Source organism: Lactuca sativa, chromosome 8 (assembly GCF_002870075.4).
Source record: "Lactuca sativa cultivar Salinas chromosome 8, Lsat_Salinas_v11, whole genome shotgun sequence".
NCBI lineage: Eukaryota > Viridiplantae > Streptophyta > Magnoliopsida > Asterales > Asteraceae > Lactuca > Lactuca sativa.
In genome coordinates, this window is record NC_056630.2 from 263,942,559 (window position 1) to 263,963,499 (window position 20,941).

A 20,941-nucleotide genomic window follows, 5' to 3' on the forward strand; every position below is an offset into this window, starting at 1 on the left:
ACGATTATATCTTCAATGCTACCTTTTTGCGAAAAGGTACTACCTAAAGTCTTGTCTATTATAACCAGAGTCTCCCATTTGGAGAGCGTGTCAAATGTGTATAGATCTATACGGGAAGTCATGATCCCGCGCCCTGACTGTTAGCTACAGTCCTTTAGGTGACAGTTTGTCATAAACGTTTCGACAACTGAAGACCGTCGCCACATGCATATTATGTTTAATATGGTTATAGAACTCACCGGATAGACAATTATTATGGTATTCTGATTTTATGAACGAGTAGCTATTAAAACTATTCTTCATCTAACAAGTGCAATCTTCTTATAACTTTATTATATAAAACTATGCCTCAACCTTTAAGCATGTCAGTTGCTTGCGATTTTCGGTCTTAGAGACGGCCTGTTACTTTTGGAAAATAAGGGATTTTCCTATATCTAAAACAATCAACTAATAGGAAAATAAGGGATATTCGTGGTGCAACTGTTTACAGTTCACAACACAAACATTCATATGCATTTCATACTTTTATAAGAAAATAAGGGATTTTCTTGGAAAACGCACGAACTTTGGAATGACATACATTTTCTCAAAACCGCTTATGAACTCACCAACTTAATTGTTGACACTTTTTCTTTGAAATAACTTGTATTCTCTGGGAACCGCTAAGCAGGTTTGGAAATCATCTTTTGGGGATTAACGTTCTAACGTTAATGACTTCTTTTGAAACATGTTATTGTATTTATATTTTGAATATGTAACAACTACGATTATATAAACACTTTTAAATATTTATATATTTGGTGGTGTGTACTTTCCTTACTATGCAATTGTTATGATACTGAACATGACGTCCTTCGCCTCCGAACGTTTCCGCCGTTCTGGTTTGGGGGTGTGACAGATTGGTATCAGATCAGATGGTTTTGATCCAGAAGGACCAGAAGGAGGAGGTTGCATTGTAACTTTCTCTCCCCCTTGTTTTAGTAGGACCCCGGTCACCAGAACACCCTCGAAACGGCTAAGAATGTCCAATGTCGGTCTGAGCTTGTCCGCCAGATGACGCCTGACAGTTATAGTGATGATCGGATCATGAGCCTCAATAAGATGAAGAAGGATGGAGTGAACATCTGCAGCAGAACTCTGAATGACCTCCCTTTCTGACTTGAGGTCATTAATCTCAGCATTAGCAGTACGCAGCTTGTGTGTTTGCAATTTAAGCTGGCCTGTACGTCTGTCAAGCTCATCCATAATCCGATTTTCCACAGCTAACTCCGCTTCCAGTTGAGTTAAGCGTTCGTTGACATTAGCATGAAGTGTTTCGTTGACATTAGCTTTTTCATAACGAAGTATATCAGCACGATCGGGACTCAATCGATACATGTCAAAGATAACATCAAAGTTCCTTATTGAAACTGACGTTAAGCATTCATTGACATTAGCTTTTTCATAACGAAGTATATCAGCACGATCGGGACTCAATCGATACATGTCAAAGATAACATCAAAGTTCCTTATTGAAACTGACGTTAGGCCAATGGAGAAAGAATGGTTACTCAAAGTAAGAATACAGCTTAGGAATAAATCATTAGCGCACTCATTCTCGCCGCTAGTCATCTCGACGGTAAATGTTTCGGTATTAGACGAGGACTATGTTTACGAAGATATTTAAATGAATGACAAATAAAACTTTCTTGACACTAGATTCGAAAAGGATACGAGCATAACAATTGTCGAAAAGAAATGTACCCACGACGGTAGTGGGATCAGTGGTTGCCTCTTCCGGCTTCATAGCTAAAACCATCTCGGCGTTGTTGACGTTGTTGGTGGTTGCTGCTTTTCGGCAGTTTCGATTGAAATGCCCGATTTCTCCACAACCAAAACAGGCCTGATCGGTACTTGATCCGGAAGATTGATTGATTAGTTGAGCTGGTGTTTTGCAGTTTTGAGCGAGGTGGCCCTTCATGCCACATCTGATGCGAATCTTCTTGCGACATGGACCAGGGGTAAAATGGTGATAACTGCACCTGTTGCACCAAGGAAGGTTACCAACATACCTAGTGATAGGTGCTTGAGCTGTAGACACAACAACATGAGTAGTGGCAGCTTGAACTGCCACAGTTTCATGCCTCTTGGAGGGTCCTTGGGAACTCTGACCCTTTCGCTTTTTCCAGATAACCTTATTACTCTCATCACACTCATTCTGATGCTCCTGAACATTTTCACGGTTTTGGGGGTAGGTGCTATATTCTAGTCCACCGAACCTGTCAGGGCACAATAGCTTCATTGTAGCTGTCACTGCGGCAGAAACGGCCAACTGGAACATCACAGGGTCGAATTGAGAAGGAGGTGGTGACGGAGGGTCATTGTTCCTTGAACTGGGTCCTTTCTTTGGAGACATGTTGATCTAAAATGATTAGGAAAAAGAGGATGGTAAGATCTCTTCATTAAATCAAGAGATATGAAACAAGGGATATGTCTTTATGACAGATATATAATTCTATTAAGCGATGAAGTAGGAATGAATTATCATGGCAGATACACTATCGCTAAAGGAATGATCGAGGGGCAATGCTTGAATGAGAATTTTCTACAACAAAGTTGGATTTAGAAATACTCCCGTAGTATTTCATGATTTGCGGTGACGACGGCTCGTTGTTTGGGGTATTTGGGTAAGTTTTAGGCATGCTGAACACCACAGTCACTCCCAGGCACATGTTGGTCGTGTGTCGAATGAATATAGTTGATCAGGCTATATTGATCCTAGACACGACTACATAACTGCCCAGGTTTAACCGCAACATCCAACACCCGTTTACTTATGTTTTGTTCTACTTGTAGTTACGAATCTCGACGGTTAGCTATACTTGTATACTTTTGAAAATACTTATATTTTAAAGTATACTTTTAGTTCAGAATACTTAGGCCCCTTTATGTTTATAGTCTTATACCACGTAAGGTTTGGTATACTTAGTTCACTATAAACAAGGGCTCTGATGCCAAGCTGTCACACCCTGAAACCCAGGGCAGAAACGTTCCGGGGCTGAGGTGACTTCATGTTGAATATCATAACCAATGTACATAGTAAGCGAAGTAAACACAAAACATTACATTACATAGATTTCATTACATCTGTTTAAAAGTAAAGTGATATAAGTTTCATAGATACATAAGTTTAAACAAAAGAAAGACGTGACTCCATACGCTCCGTCTTCTGCAAAAGAACGCGGTAATACCTGTCTAAGGAGAACCTGAGAATACAAGTAGTTTAAAAATCAGCATAAAGCTAGTGAGTTCATAAGCGGTTTGTTTTTTTTGAAAATGATCAAAATTCCTTTAGTTTTCTGAAAAAGTGGTTATCCAAGAAAATCCCATATTTTCTTAAAAGTAATGTTTAGTTTTCCATTATGTTACACAATTCTGGTTATGAATAGTTGTTACCCCAGGAAAATCCTATATTTTCCTAAAAGTTGGTTATCAATCCGAAATGTAATGTAAAAGATGTATACTGAAAACCTGATTATCCTTGTGAAGTGTATGCTAGTTTTAACATGTATATAAAACTATCAACATAGTAAACTAATTTCAAAGGTTATTAATTTACTATAATCATTATTACTAACAAGTAAATCTCTGTTATCCAAATTGCGAGTTCTATAACCATACTAAAGACTAGATATGGCAAAGAAAAGGCCAGTATCATTTATGACTTTCGTCACCCATGAACCTTTCGGTTCGGCTGTAGCTAGCAGCCAGGTGCGGGGTAGTCAGCCCCGTATAGATCTATACACTCAAGTCACGTTCCCTCACAAAGAGATTCTGGTTATAGAGGCTGTCACAACTAGCATTTTTAACTAGGAAATTCTATTCTCATATAAACATCATGTAACACCGTAAATTTCAAGACAAAAATTTCATTTAAAATAATCATTTTATTCTTAGAACACTTGTTTAAAATCTCATTCATAATCGAATTACAAAACATAGCTCCATTTTCACTTGCATAGAAAACCAGGATCCTCCAAAATATGACTCTTTCTCTGGTGTGTACAATCAAGCCGGTGCCGTCCCGTGATACTAAAAGAAACCTGAAAACAACATAACACAAAACACTGTAAGCACGAAGCTTAGTGAGTTCCCTAAAATACCACACACATAACACATATAAGCCACTCGAGGCTATAACTCTATGGGTCCGTGCGCCCAAACTCTGTGAACCCTCAGGTTCTAACTCTGTGAACCTTCCGGTTCTAACTCTAGGAACCCTTCGGTTCCAACTCTGCAAACATGCACAACATAAATCACATAGAAATAATGCAGTACAACACATAACATACATAGCATACAAATACTCTGTCACATAACTTTGGTTACCTACTCAAGGTAAAGTATAGTGAGGAGACTCACCTGGCAAGCAGAAAGCAGATATCTCCATACTTGAATCTCGAACTCGCCACCGCCTAACACGTAAGGCAAAACTCTCATGACTATAACTCTCGAGACTAGAATCAATCCTCTCTCAATGCACCCTCTTAAGGGTAAAAGACTATTTTACCCCTCTCTTGGCCCAAAGGCCACATCGCTGACCAACCCTAAAAGTCAATGGTCAACCCTTGGTCAAAATCCAAGTCCTCAGTCAAAGTCAACCCCTGACTGACCCTACTCGCCGAGTCAACCCTATGACTCGCCGAGTTCCTATAATCAGAACTTCACTCAATCCGCGACCTAACTCGCTGAGTCACTCCGAGACTCGCCGAGTCCAACAACTCTGAGTCCACTCGCACACAACTCACCGAGTCATCCCTTGACTCGCTGATTCTCGACTCAACCAGGGAATATCGGGACTCTTCGACAAGACTCACCGAGTCCAAGAACAGACTCGCCGAGTCTAAGACCTACTCGCCGAGTTGTTCATACAACTCGCCGAGTTCCAGGCCATCTTCATCCAACTCGCCGAGTTGTTCTTCCAACTCGCCGAGTCCCAGCTCATCTTCAAGCAACTCGTCGAGTACACCCATGTGACTCGCCGAGTACCACCGGTCTGAATCCATTCAGAAGCATTCCAGGCCATGCAATTGCTCCAAAACATAGATCTAGCCTCCTACCACTCATCCATCACGTAAAGTGGCAAACTTTACGTGAATCCAAAGAGATCTAGGCCATTTGCACATTGGGCTAGGGTTTGGGACATGAAAGCTTCACTAAACACTCCAACACAGGGACTTTCATGTTCTCTGATTCTTCTCCCTTCCAGATCTGAGGTAGCAACCTCAGATCTAACCTCTAGACTTCCCATTACATCCATAGACAAGTTCCCATAAACCCCAAAATGAAGAAACAACATAACAACAGCCCAAGAATGAGATATTACCTCAAAGAGATGCCCCAACTGCAATGTAATTTGAATCCAAGCAAAGCCCATTGCTCCAAGCCTTCAATCTCCCAAAATTCCTTCAACAATTACTTCTCCAAGCTCCAATCCACTCAACAATGGTGCTTCACCGCGATTTAGGGTTTTCTGGGGCTCAAGGGGTGATAAGGAGGCTGGGAGGAAAATATAATGTTCTTTATATAGGGCTCAACCCCGAGAATTAGGGTTTTCTCCAATCAGCGCCTACTCGCCGAGTCCTCCTCACTGACTCGCCGAGTCGGCTACTTAGCACGCGACCCAGTCGCGACTCCACTCGCCGAGTCCATCCATGGACTCGCCGAGTCACTCTTTCCCAATTTACTCTTTTATCCCTTCAACTCTACTCTTGATATTTCGGGATGTTACACATCATCCATTGTAAAAGCCTATACTCTAAGTGAATACTATACTCTATTCTCATTCAAATATATCTCATATGCTCAAATAAGGGTTGGAAACCTTAGGAATCCCGACTCAAGTTCTTTATGGAAAAGGATTCTCTTATTGGACCTATTGGACCAATGAACTTTCAAATCGACTATTTGGGGCTCTACTTGGACCCACAATCATGGAACTAGATTGTTTTGGGCCATGAGGGCCTAAAATAATTCATTTCTATCTCTAATAGGCCTTGTTGGGCCATCTCTCTTTCACTCTAATCTATCTCTCTTCTCAAACTTAACCAATATTCTCTCAAGAACATCCTTTCCTTCCATCCAAAATTTCGAAGATCTAGGGTGTTTTCAAGAGGATTCTTCACCAAAATCATCATCCTTGGTAAGTCTATGCTTAGATCCATGGTCTAATCTCTTGATTACTTCAAAAATCTTCTCTTAATTCATGCAATTTCGTGATCTTGCATCTTAGAACCCATCTAAGCTCAAAAACCTCTCAAGAAGCTTGCTAGGGCCAAGAATCACATCATCTTCTTCCATTTCTTCTTCAAACCAAGAAAAACAAAGCAAGGTGAGTTCATACCCCCTTGTTTTTGGTTTTTACCTATTTTTGGGGGAGAATACAAGTTTATTTGAGTAGATCTATGTGTATATGCATGATTATGTGTGTTTTCTTGAAACATTTGGTGATTATGTGTTGATCACTTCACTAATCTAAAAATATGTTAAGAAACTTGGAGTTTATCACTAGGATCTTCATATGAATCTTGAGAAAAGTATGTTTTATCACAAGTATTACATGTAAACATGTAGATCTGGGATTTGTATACTTTATATAGCAAAAATAATTGTTGTGTTTAAAGATTTATAAACTAAACTCACAAAACAGCCATTGACAGAAAAGTTTTGGTCCAATCTCGGACTGTTTTGACAATCCAAATGGAAATATTTTTCAAAACTGTTTTACATGGATAAAGTTCAGGTTTATACCTTTAAAATGACTACTCTCACGTTTTCATACGATTTTTCTACAATTTTTGGCGAATTTTACAAAACTGCCTATCATATTTGAAATAATTTCGGACCAACCTGTGAAGATGAGAAATTTCACACTTGTTAGAAGCCATTAAAAATTATGAGAAAATTTGTGAACAAAGTAGACAAAATTTCTAAACTTTGAGAGTTTACGGATCCAAATTTCGGCTTATGATGATTTTTCTACAAATTTTCAAACAACTAGGTCGGAAAAGCTAAAAAACCAGAAAATGTGTATTTTCACAAAAGTCAAGCCAAGAATGTTATTTTTGACAAAAATGGGTTTTAAAATGTTATTTTTACTACAAAATAGTTATCAAAACAAGTTTTGAACAAAATGGAGACTAAAGTGTTATTCTTACAAAAATTAGGCCTTAATCCTAAATTTTTGGCTTATTGGGCCAATAACGTCATTGTTACAAAAAGTGGGCTTTATATATCAATTTTGTAAATAATCAAGCTAAAATAAACAAAACAATAACAAACAGGTTTAAAACGATATTCATATCTTTATTGGGCCTGGAAATAATATACATGTTTAGTGGGCCTTAGTGTCCTTTTACATGTATATTGGGCTCGGGATATGTATTCATATCCTTATTGGGCCTGGAAATAATATACATGTTTAGTAGGCCTTAGTGTCCTTTTACATGTATATTGGGCTTAGGATAGACATTCACATTCCTTTTGAGCCTGGAAATAATAGACACGTATAGTGGGCCTTAGTGGTTCACTACATGTTTATTGGGTCTGGGAATGGGTTTTATACGCGTTCTTCTTTTTATGCCATTTTAGTGAATACTTGAACTAAAACCAATGATAAACCAACAAATGGATTTAATTTGATCATTTTCTAGGTTACTGGGCCTTAGTGACCCATTTTTTTTATGTGTGAAAGGTCATGTATATGTTTATTGGGCCTCGTTGACCCATTAACATGTGCGACGGACCTTGGATACTATTTGTGTGCCATTTAGGCCTGTAAATACTTTACATGTGAAATGGGCCTTAGTTGTCCTTTCATATATATTTCGGGCCCATGTATTCCATTTGGGTCTTGAAATGATTTACATGTTTAGCGATGCCTTAGTGGTTCACTTACATGGATCATTGGTCCTGGGATGAGTTTATACCTTTTTCTTCGCGTAAATTCGATTAAGGATCTAGCGAGTTTTTGTCGGTTGGCACCTATTAAGTGTACGATTGTAGCCTGTAGTTATAACTAGAGTCTCTTGGAGGGAGAACGGGGATTTGTGTATAGATCTATACGGGGATGACACCCCACACCTCAGTTGTTCGCTACAGTTAGACTAACTCGGTCTAGGGTGATGAAAACCTTATAATCAAAGTCAAAACCGATGTCCAACGATGCCAAGACAGGTGAAATTGTCATTATTTAGTATGGTTATGACGGCTCGCTTTGAGGAATTAATGTTATGAAGTTTACGAAAGACCATTTTTTTACAGGCAACATCGGGTTGTCTGGGAACATTCTCTTTACATGCTCTTACATTCTCTCTACATTCTCTTTACCTTTTTAGTCAAATAAACAATAACATACATGAATCAATACAAGATCTAACACAAACACACTAAACAGTTTTCAGAAAATATTGGATTTTCTGGTGGTTTTCAAAGTTATACAAATCATTTTCACAAACATGCTTATGAACTCACCAACATTTTTATGTTGATCGTTTTCAAAATAACTTGTATTCTCAGGAAACCGTTGAAGCAGGATGAATGAAACAAACTAATGGATATTGTGTGATATTTTGTTTCATCATACTCTTACTATTTTGGCATGTAATATTCAAACACAATACTCGATGTAAACAATGAATGTTGTTATATTACATGTGTGATGATGATGATGTTATGTTTCAATTATATTCACTGTAATGATATTTCAAGATGAAGTCACACACAAGCCCCCGGACGTTTCCACCGTCTGGTTCGGGGGTGTGACAGAGGCGATCCTCCACTCGCGTATCTCTGTGGAGTATTCTCCGAGGACGTGTCTCCAATTTATAGGAATAACAAATCTACAAGTAATAATGCGAAAAATCCTTTTTAATTTCTATTTACAAAGACGATCCTCCACTCGCGTATCTCTGTGGAGTGTTACCGAGGACAAAATAATTGAATCAAAATGTTGCTTTTAACAATAATGATATGAAACTATTAATTTGTGAAATATAAAACATAACAGTTTATAAAGAGTTTCACAAATAGTCTAATGTTTGGTTAATACTATTTTTCCGTTGTTAAAAGCATGTGAATATCAAGCAGTTTAAATGAAATAAATACTTTAAGTACAAGATATTCTTGTACTTTTGCTTGTATTCTCCCCCTGAAAACATTGAAAAACACTAAAAAAGGGTAGGGGTATGAACTCACCGGACGAGCATTGTGTCGGTTTGGATGCTAAACGTCGGTTCGTGAAAACGTGCGAGGTTCCTATGTAATATAAAATTATACACAAATGTATCTAATTAGACTATAATCACTAATCAGATACAATTTTACACTCTCGGACGCGAAAACACTTCAAAACAAGTGTTCGGAGTGACCCGGGTGACATCTATGGACGTATATGGCTTGGATATGGAGTTTACTCTTCAAGAGTAAACTCTCAAGAGTGTTTACGGTCCAAATGACCAACTCCCCATGATTTTACGGCGATAAACTCATGATGGGGGTGTTCTTGGTTGCTAATTGGTCTTATAACACTTTAGGGGTGATGCTAGTCTTGATTTTGTGGCATTGGAAGGGAATTTGGGCATTCTATGGACCATTTGAGGAGTTTACGGCCGTAAACTCTTATGTGCTATGTTCAAATGTGTTTTGATGGTCCTAAGTTAATTACAATGCACAAAGGAAGGTTCTAGGGTTGATTCCATGGCTTAGGAAGTGATTGGGACTTGAATTGACTTAGGAAAAGGAGTTTACGGTTTATGAAGATGTTCTTGGGGAGTTTAGTACCTTAAACACATGAGTTTACTACATTAAACTCATGTTTGTCCATGAATCATGTGTTTTAGTGGTTAGAGGTTAATCACATGTGATTCTAGTCCAACATACAAGCCATTCAAGGTGTTAAGGGCACTTTAACACCCTTTGGATGAGTTTAAGGTCTAAGAAGGTGTGTTTACGGTCCAAGAATGTTCTTGGGCCGTAAACTCAAGTTTGATCCGTTTACATATGTTTTGGTGCATCACATGAAGAATTATAAGGTTCTACACTCTCATGGAAGCATTTGGAGGTGTTTAGGGGCATTTTGACACTTTAAAAGAAGTTTATGGTCCATGAATATTGTCACACCCCAAAACCAAGAACGGCGGAAACGTTCTGGGGCGGAGGACGTCATGTATAATATCAACAACAATGTAAAGTAGTAAACAAGCAACAACATCATTCATTGCATTAATAAAATAATTATTATACAATTGTATTCTGTCAAATTTTGATAAACACTAAAGCATAAATCAAAATGAAAGATAAGTCTTGAACAAGCTCCATCTTCCTTTCTCCTTGCATCGGTACCTGTCTATGATGACCTGAGGATACAAGTAATTTTGAAAGCGAGTATCAGCTTTGAAGCTGGTGAGATCATAAGTATTTAGTGTCTTAATTTGTATGTAAGAATTTGTAAGTCTATGTATTGTAAGAATTTGTAAGTCTATGTATTGTAAGAATTTGTAAGTGTATATGAATTGTAAGTACTTGCAAGTCTATATATCGTAAGAATTTGTAAGTGTTTGAAAAGCCCTAGAATCCCTATGATTCCTTCTAGTTTATGAAGGTGTCTTCTACCAAGACCTAACTGTTCTCTGTGTGTGTCTCTTGTAAGAGTATGTATTTTTCCAAAGTATAACTATCATTATCCAAAAATATAGTTTGTACATTTATGTTTAAGTGAGGTTATCACTAAAAATATGTAATGGAAAAATTAACGTAGTACTAAAACGTAGCTCTAAAAGGACTACTACCGTACTAACTACCTTAAACCGGATTTTAGGCTAAGGCATTCTGTGATAAATTGCACCATACTATCGACTGTAACAACGACATACGAATGGTCATAATAACGGAATGACGTTTGGCACCTGCAGGCCTGCAGGTCCGGCTGTAGCTAGCAACAAGGTGTAGGATTGTCAATCCAGCATAGATCTATACGCAAACTCAACGCTCCCCCTCCAAGAGACTCTGGCCGCAACTCAAGTCATGAGGTTTTAAGTCATGCTTCGATTTAAATCACAGTAATTAACGTATTCTCGTATATGTAATGTAATGAACTGTTCTAGCTGTAACGTACGTGTTCTCTACCTAGCAAGTATAGTAATGTAAACGTTCTAGTATAGTTGTATATGTTCTCGTCCTAGTATGGTTGTATATGTAATGTACAGTAATGTTCTAGAAAGTATTGACTCATGAATGAATTGACTCATTGTATGATATCGCGTTCTAGTAATGGTTCTAGTATCTTCCTGAACTACCCATATGGTAGCTTACTAGTAATCTAAGTGGTACGTATGGACATGGATGTATACCCTTGCTACCCAAGGGCATAGGATGAACTGGAAGGACCTTTTATGACTTTATATGTACACATGATATATAACTAATATTTAAACGACCTTCGGACGAGTATCCGATATCCCACCAGACCACATCTCAAGGCGCGAAAAGGAAATACGGTGGATAGCCTTCCTAAGTCTTTTAAACATTTCTTATATAACTATACATATAGAGGCATGCAATTTATAATATAAAAGCATAAATAAGTTTTGTAAGACATTTGAAATATAAATATTATTTTAAGAAAAGATCGACTTGATGTCAATCTATAAAACAATTTGAAGGCATAAGTTTGATAAAACAATTTAAGTATAAGGAACATTTGTTTGAAACACAGTTGTAAATAAGTTTGAAATATGATATACAGAGTAAGAGGCACAGTGTAATAAGGAGTTTAAAACATATAAAATGTTCATAAAAATCATTTGAAGGAAACTGTTTGGTAAAACGGCTAATGAGTAGCCAAATCTTTTGAATGTTGTATATTAATCACATGTGATTGATGTAATAACTAGCGTAATTCTACTTATTAATCGCATGTGATTGATATAATACTAGCATGATTCTACTTGTATCCCCCCCCATAAAACATTTAAAATAGTTTAAAACATTAGTTAAGGGGTATGAACTCACCTGCAGTAAGTGACTGGAATTGAACGGGCTGTTATCGTACGGAAAGATCGGACACGTGCTTTGTGTTAAGTGAAGACTTAGACACACACAGTCCTAATTACATATGAAAACATATGTATATAAATAATTAGTGATTATAACACTAATTATACAAGTAATAACATTAAAGCGCGAAGAAAACACTTTTGGTCAAGTGCTAGGAGGCTAATGGGTTGCAACAAAGGAGTGCAATGCCCCTAATGGAAGTTTAAGGTCAAAAGACCATATTCATTGGAGTTTACGGCCCAGGGGAGTAAGCTCCTGGCCGTAAACTCTCAACCAAGGCTTGGAATGGTACTTTGAATTACTACAACCTTAGTGAGAATTGTTTCAAGGCCTATGCAAGTGTTTGGGCACAACATTGACTCCTTTGGGGAGTTTACGGCCCAAAGACCCTAATCCCTTGTAGTTTACAGCCGTAAACTCCCTTGGGAGGGTTATTATGATGCTTTCAAGTCTCTATAATAACTAGGAACAATTCTAGGCTTGAGTACTAGGCTTTAGGAGGGTTTATGGCACCAATTTGTACCATTTTATGGAGTTTACGGCCATAGAACTCTTTGGGCCATAAACTCCCTCACTAATGGGGTTCTAAGTGTTTTAGCTAGTCCATAATACATTTAGGTACATGCCCAAATTGTTTCATGGCTTAAGGAAGTGTCTAGGGTGTCCTTTGACCCCTTTGTGGGAGTTTACGGCCCAAGAACCACTCTTGGCCGTAAACTCTTCAATACTTGTGCTTTTCTTATGTTTCCTAGGTCCTAAACACATTAAGGTATTTGCCTAAAATAGAGTCCAAGCCTTAGGAAGTGTTTGAAAGGATTTTGGCACTTAAACTTGGAGTTTACGGCCTAAGGAGCTTCTTGGCCATAAACTCCCTTCTAGAAATGATTTCTAATGGTTTTGATGGCATAAATCATGAGTTTAAGGCTTCTAGGTTTTTGTTTTAAGGCTAAGGGAACATTAGGCACTCATTTGTGCCTTCACTTGGAGTTTACGGCCCAAGAGATGTTCCTTGGCCGTAAACTCCTAAAACTACATGTTCTTGAATGATTTCTAGCCCCTAATGTTCATACATAAAGTCCTTAACTAGTTGCATCACAAGGAAATGGGACTAGATGGCCTTTAGGCCTTGTTTTGGAGTTTACACCCCAAGAACGTTCTTGGGCCGTAAGCTCCCGGATCTTGTGTTTTGGACATGTAAATAATGTTATTAAGCATATAAAAAGTATTAAAACACATCTAGGGAAGTAGACTCACAATCTGGGATGAAAACCCGAAGATCTGTGAGAGAGAAGTTGGCTTTTCTCTAATTGGAATTCAACTAATGAACCAATTTGGTTCAAAATTCTATTTATAGTCCTGAGATTTTTGGCAGAAAATATTTTTATTCTCGGAATGGATTCTAATGACCTAGAGTAATGGAATTACAGTGTTGCACAAAGTCCTAGTGCATCCACTCTCCTAATAACTCCTTAGGTGTAAAACCCTGAAAATTGCCAAACTTATACCATAAGTCTGAATTTTCACTGCAACTGCTCTACTTCTATTGGATTGAAATGGTTTGATTAGAATGGAAATTTCGGGTTGTCACAAATTTGGGTTTACGACCCAAGCATGTTCTTGGACCGTAAACTCATGTCCAATACTCAAATGGCACGATTTTGGGGTCCTAAACTCATGCATGCAAGTTTCTAAGCCATTTCTAAGCACTAGAAGGGGTTTAGAGGGGTTTTGGGACTTCAAAACCCTCTCAAGGGGTGTTCACGGTTTTGGGATGTGACAACCCGAAATTTCCATTCTGAACAAACCATATCAAGCCAATAGAAGTTAGAACAGTTACAGAGAAATTTCAGACTTTGGGTATAAGTTTGAGTATTTCAGGTTTAACACTTAAGGAGATATCAGGAGAGTAGATGCACTAGGGTTTTATGCAACACTGTTATTCCAATACTCTATGATATTAGAGTTCATTCCGGGAATAAAATATTTTCTGCCAAAAATCTCAGGACTATAAATAGAAATCTGAGCCATATTCATTCATTAGTTACATTTCCAACTAGAGAAAAGTCATTTTCTCTCTCACGGATCTTCGGGTTTTTATCCCAAAACGTGAGTACTTCAATCTAGTTGTATTATATAGCTTAGATTGTGCTTAATAACATCAAAATCATGACAGAACAGCAAGATCTATGAGTTTACCGCCCAAGAACATCTTGGGGAGTAAACTCCTTTTCAAGAGCCAAATGGTGCCTAGTCCTTCCTTAATCCATGAAACTAGTTTGGACTTGTACACTAACGAGTTTAGGGAGAGAAAACAACCTCAAAACACAAGATTTGAGAGTCTACCGCCCAAGAACATCTTGGGGAGTAAACTCCTTTTCTAGGGCCAAAGTGTGCCCAATGTCTCTCCAAACCTTGGAAATGAACCTTGAGACTACCCATGACATGTTTAGACATCCAAAACAAATAGAATCAAGGGTTGAAAGTGAGTTCACGACCAAGGAAGTTCTTGGGCCGTGAACTCCATATTAGGGTGCCAAAATGCCCTAAAGACCTTCATTAAGCCAAGAGACAAACATAGCACCTTACCTTGATGTGTCCAGGACCCAAAACAATAAAAATATCAACACCCATGAGTGTTTACGGCCGCAAACACATGACCAAATGGTCCATGGGTCGTGAACTCAAGTTAAGGGTGTTTTGATGCCACAAACACTTCTAAAGGCTTTGGCTTGAAATTAGAATGCTTCCTTATGACCTTTAGGACCCTCATAAACATAAATGGCCATGAGTTTACGGTAGTAAACTCATTTGGGCCGTGAACTCCTTAGAACTTCAAAGAAAGTGGGTTTTCTTCATCCTAAATTAGAGCTAATGTCCCTAAATTATTCCCAAGCCTTCAAACTTGCATTCCCACATGAGTAGCCATGATTTTACGGCCGTAAACTCCCTTGGGCCATGAACTCATGTGAGTGCCTTTATACCTTCCTATGTTGAATCACATGTGATTCCAACACTTGGTCAAGGTGTTACCTAGTCCCGGAAGGTGTTTCCTTTCATATAGATGTTATAAACACTATATTCATGTCAATATGTGTCCTTATATGTCATTTAGGACTTATTGTGTCTCAGGACTTCATTCGTGGAACTTCTCATCCATACACGCGTACCCGTTAGAACCACTCACAACAGGTGAGTTCATACCCCTAAATCAATGTTTTAAATGATTTTAAATGCTTTAAGGGGGGGGGGGGGGAATACAAGTAGAAAACATCATGTTATTAAATCATCCATATGTATTTTTTAACTATGTTTTCATTCAGCAGATTTCACATACTACAAAATGTGATGCATGAAATCGTTTTCTATCTTAAAAATACTTTGTTATCAAATGTATTACTTTTGAAATGTTTATTAAAAATGACATCAAGTCATTGTTAATTATTGTTCAAAACTCTTAGATATCTTACAAAACCATTATTTTTACCTTCTTGAACAAAACTATACTTATACACTTATGTTCATATAAATGTTTTGAGATTATAGTTTTCATCCTTCATTCAGTTCCCTACACTCTTGTGTAGCAAGGGTGTATAAACCTACTTGAACAACCAATTACCTTTCAGTTAACTATCATAGGGATAGTTAGAATATACCAAAACATTATTCCTAATTACAAGGAATCACACAAGAGTCAGTTCATTCATGTGTCTATACCAGTACATTACCTGATACATGAGTACATTTACATATGCTTACCTGATACATGAGTACGTTTACATATGCTTACATGATACATGAACACGCTTACATGAATACATTACATGAGTACCATTACATAGATACATTTTCCTGTATACACTTACATGGATACATGTACCTAGAGTTACGAGGATGATTTATTAGTACTTTCTGTGTAAATTGTCATGTCCATCCTAGTTCAACGGGATATCTAGGCGGGACTAACCATTCCGAATCCCAGCTGATTAGCACCAGTGGTTGATGACCATCTACGGAGGTCTACGGTTAATACTTATATTAGGAACATCGACTACGGGACTAACCCTTCCTACCCCCTGCTGCTGCTACAGAGGACAATTGGACAATCTTCGGATGTTCATTAGGTTATTCATTTCGCTTACCGCGATGTCGTGTTAGTCCTGGTACCAAAGGATAACACTTATATCATATCTTTTTTCTATTTTACTTTATTTTGTGACACATTCACATAAACGACGAGTTAGACTAATTACTGTTTGTAATAGTCAAAAGGAGGAAAAACTATCATTTTTATAACAGGACATTCAGGTCTTGGTAGAAGACTATCATATTCTTTCGTAGTGTTAGTCCTAGTACCAAAGGATAACACTTATATTATATTCGTTTCCTATTATACTTTATTTTGTGATACATTCACATAAACGATGAGTTAGACTAATTACTGTTTGTAATAGTAAAAAAGAAGGAAAAACTATCATTTTTATAATAGAACATTCGGGTCTTGGTAGAAGACTACATTTCATACTAGTAGGAAATAAGGGATTTTCTAGGGTTTTCAAACTTATATTAATCGTTTCATTTAAAGATTTACAAGACACTCATAACAGTTTTCCAAAACAAGACAATGACACTTAAATACTTATGATTCACCAGCCATAGGCTGATACTCTCTTTCAAAATAACTTGTATTCTCAGGTCACCAGTTAGACAGGTACGATGTCCAGGCCTTGAGAAGACGGAGCACAGTCAAGACTCATCCTATTTGGATTATTTATGTTATTGTTGTACATTATGAAAGAACACACATGTATTAAAACTTTACTTTTAATGAAATGGATGATGTTGTTGCTTGTTTACTACTTTACACTGTTATGATACTACACATGACGTCCTCCACCCCGAGACGTTTCCGCCGTTCTTTGTTTTGGGGTGTGACATGGGAGGGTCCCTAGACCGTAAAAACTTGTTCTTGGGTGCTTTTGGGAGTTTCAAACATGAATTTGTATGCCAAACAAGTTAAACAACAAGCTAGGATGGAGTACTTACCAAATTGAGGCTTGAAATGAGGTTTTTGGATCAATTTTGAATTCTAGAGAGAGAATAGTGAGAGAAAGTGTTTAGAGAGAGATAAAAAGCTTCAAAATGTGGTCACTCAATCCCTTATATAGGGGTTGAGTTTATGGCCCGGAGGAATTCTACCCGATACTACCGTTAGACGGTGCTTTTGGTCGTACCCGATAAATTGTCGTAATCACGATTTAGATGAAACTAATAATTTTCCAAAAAAATATGGAAAATATTTTAATGATTATAATGCATCCCAACACTTATGAAACCGAATTAAAAGTCGCGATTAAATTAATTTAATTGTAAGGTTAACGGGGCAATTTGAATACGAACAGTTTTATTTAACGGAAATGGTTTATAATGACAGAATAAATTACGGGTTGTCACATTATCCCCCCGTTAGAGGGAATTTCGTCCCGAAATTCATGAATTAAGATACAAGTTATGGAAAGAGATGTGGATATTTCTGCTGCATCGGGTCTTCGCTCTCCCAAGTGAATTCAGGTTCTCGCTTGGAATTCCAGCAAACCTACATTATCAGGATGCAGCTTTGTTTCGTATGTTTGATCTCTCGGTCTATGATCTCGATTTATTCAAGAGAGATTACTAGGGTTTCATCGGACAGGCACTTCTAAAGATTCGAGACGTGGAAGACAGTATGGATGTTGCTAAGTTCTGAAGGTACTCGGAGTTTGAAGGCTACGGGGTCAATCCTAACGAGGATCTCGAAGGGTCCAATGTACCTTGAGTTAAGTTTTTCGTGCTATCCAAAGTGTATCATGTCTTTCCAGGGTGAGACCATTAACAGGACACGTTCACCAACACAAAATCCTAGAGGTTTCTGTCGTATATCGGCGTAACTCTACTGTCGATCTCATGAAGCTTTCTGTCGTTCTCGGATTCAGATGATCCTCTCGGTGATTTTGCGGATGATTTCAGGATCAGTGAGGGTACTATCGGGGAATCGACTCTTGGCTAACTGTGTGTCTCCTTCCTCAACCTAATACGAGAGAATCAGTACTTTTGACCGTAGAGGGTTTCGAACGATGCAGTCTTGATACTGGTGCGATAACTGTTGTTATACGAGGGTTCGATCAAAGTTAAATGGTTGTCCAAAGTCGTTCTGCAATTAAGGACACATGCTCCCAGCATGTCTTTCATGATCTGAATAACTCTATCACTCTGTCTAATTGTCTGAGGATGATAAATTGTACTCATATCTAACTTGGTTTCGAGAGTTTTCGGAAGGAATCTGTCTAAACCTTTGGGGTAAACCTGTTATCTCAATCAGGGATAGTGGACACAGGTACACCGTGCAGTCATACTGTCTATTGGATGTGGGTTTGCGTGAGTGTTTCCATCTTGAATGATTCTCTGATCGGAAGGAAGTGAGCGGATTTTATTGAAGGATCGACCATTTCCAAACGGTATCGTATTCACTCGGGAAAATTGGGTAACTTGATGGTGAAATCCATGTTGATTATTTACCATTCCCATTCGGGTATCTAGGTTTTTGGGACAGTCCCGAGGGTTTCTAACTAGGCTTCTCAGGTCTGAGCGAGTATACGGAGACAGATAGTCATTATCAATGTCTTAGTCTTGCTGTCTAAGCTTTCCTTTCGGCTAAGGGCACCTCATGTTTATGTCTTTCTGGTCGAATATATTCTGTAGTCTCTTATGGTCAGTGAAATTAGCATACTTGGTTCCATTGAGATCATGTCTCTCATTCTTCAGTGTAGGGACTGCTGCTCCAAATTCCAAGTTGTGAGTTGTGTAATTAACTTCGTGTGCCTTTTGTTTTTCTCGAAGCGTGAACGACAACTTTTTCCTTCTTGTCTAAGCACATAATCTAAACTCAGATTGAACGTACTGCAAAGGACCACGAAGTCCTCTATTTCTTCTGGCAGGGACAGGTTAGGTGTGATGCATAAGTCTTACTTCAATGCTTGAAATGATGTATCTCACTTTTTACTCCAACAAAAAGGGTACACCTTTCTGTGTCGGAGTGGATAAGGGTTTGGCGATTTTACAAAGATTCCTGAATGGGTTTGTAATAATAGCCGGCGAGACCCAAGAATTGACAGGTTTTCTGTGGGTGTTTTCGATGCCGGCCCTTTCTTTATTGCTCTGATCTTAGGAGGATCCACGCGTATGTCTTCATTTCCTACTACATGACCAAGGGAAAATGGTTTGACCGAAGGGTATCAATACGAACTGTTAGTGATCAAATCGAGTCCTGAATACTGTCTTGGAATCATTTTCCTCGTGAACTCGTAGCTGAATGGTGTCTTGACCTAAGTTCTATCTTCGAGGAGTAGTTGGCTCCCTGAAATTGATCGAAGAAGTCATCTATTCGGGAAAGAGGATATCGATTTTGATGGTCAACTCATTAAGCCGACTGGATAACTCTTGCATTTCTACTGGAGCAAAGCGATACGGAGATTTTGGCTACCGGGGGGGGGGGGGGGTAGTTTTAGGGATTAAGTTGATACAAGACTCGACTTGACGTTCGGGAGGAATTCTCGGAAACTTTTCGGAAAAGACATTAGGAAAAATTATAGACTTCGGAGATGCTCTCGAGGTCTTTAACTTCTTGTTTCTCGTTGATTACCTAGGCTAGGAATTTATGACAGTCCTTTTAGGGAAACTTTTTGAGCTTTGATGTGTAAAATGATGTGAAGGTTAGAGCTAAGCTTATCGCCGTAGATCATAAGAATCTAGTCAGAGGGGAAACTGAGACGAATAGCTTTTTCATAAAGAAGTATATCAGCACGATCGGGCCTCAATCGATACATGTCAAAGATAACATCAAAGTTCCTTATTGGAATTGACGTTAGGCCAATGGAGAAAGAATGGTTACTCAAAGTATGAATACAACTTAGGAATAAATCATTAGCGCACTCATTCTCGCCACTAGTCATCTCGACGGTAAATGTTTTGGTTATTAGACGATGAATATGTTTACGAATATATTTAAATGAATGACTAATAAAACTTTCTTGACACTAGATTCGAAAAGGATACGAGCATAAGAATTGTCGAAAAGAAATGTACCCGCGACGATGGTGGGATCAGTGGTTGCCTCTTCCGGCTTCATAGCTAAAACCATCTCGGCGTTGTTAACGTTGTTGGTGGTTGCTGCTTTTCGGCAGTTTCGCTTGAAATGCCCGATTTCTCCACAACCAAAACAGGCCTGATCGGTACTTGATCCGGAAGATTGATTGATTAGTTGAGCTGGTGTTTTGCAGTTTTGAGCGAGGTGGCCTTTCATGCCACATCTGATGCGAATCTTCTTGCGACATGGACCAGGGGTAAAATGGTGATAACTGCACCTGTTGCACCAAGGAAGGTTACCAGCATACCTAGTGATAGGTGCTTGAGCTTTAGACACAACAACAGGAGTAGTGGCAGCTTGAACTGCCACAGTTTCATGCCTCTTGGAGGGTCCTTGGGAACTCTGACCCTTTCGCTTTTTCCAGATAACCTTATTACTCTCATCACACTCATTCTGATGCTCCTGAACATTTTCATGGTTTTGGGGGTAGGTGCTATATTCTGGTCCACCGAACCTGTCAGTGCACAATAGCTTCATTGTAGCTGTCACTGCGGCAGAAACGGCCAACTGGAATGTCACACCCCAAAACCAAGAACGGCGGAAACGTTCTGGGGCGGAGGACGTCATGTATAGTATCACAACACAGTAAATGTAAATAAGTAAACAACATCATCCATTGCATTAAATATATAATTTTAATACAAGTGTGTTCTGTACAGTTATAGACAC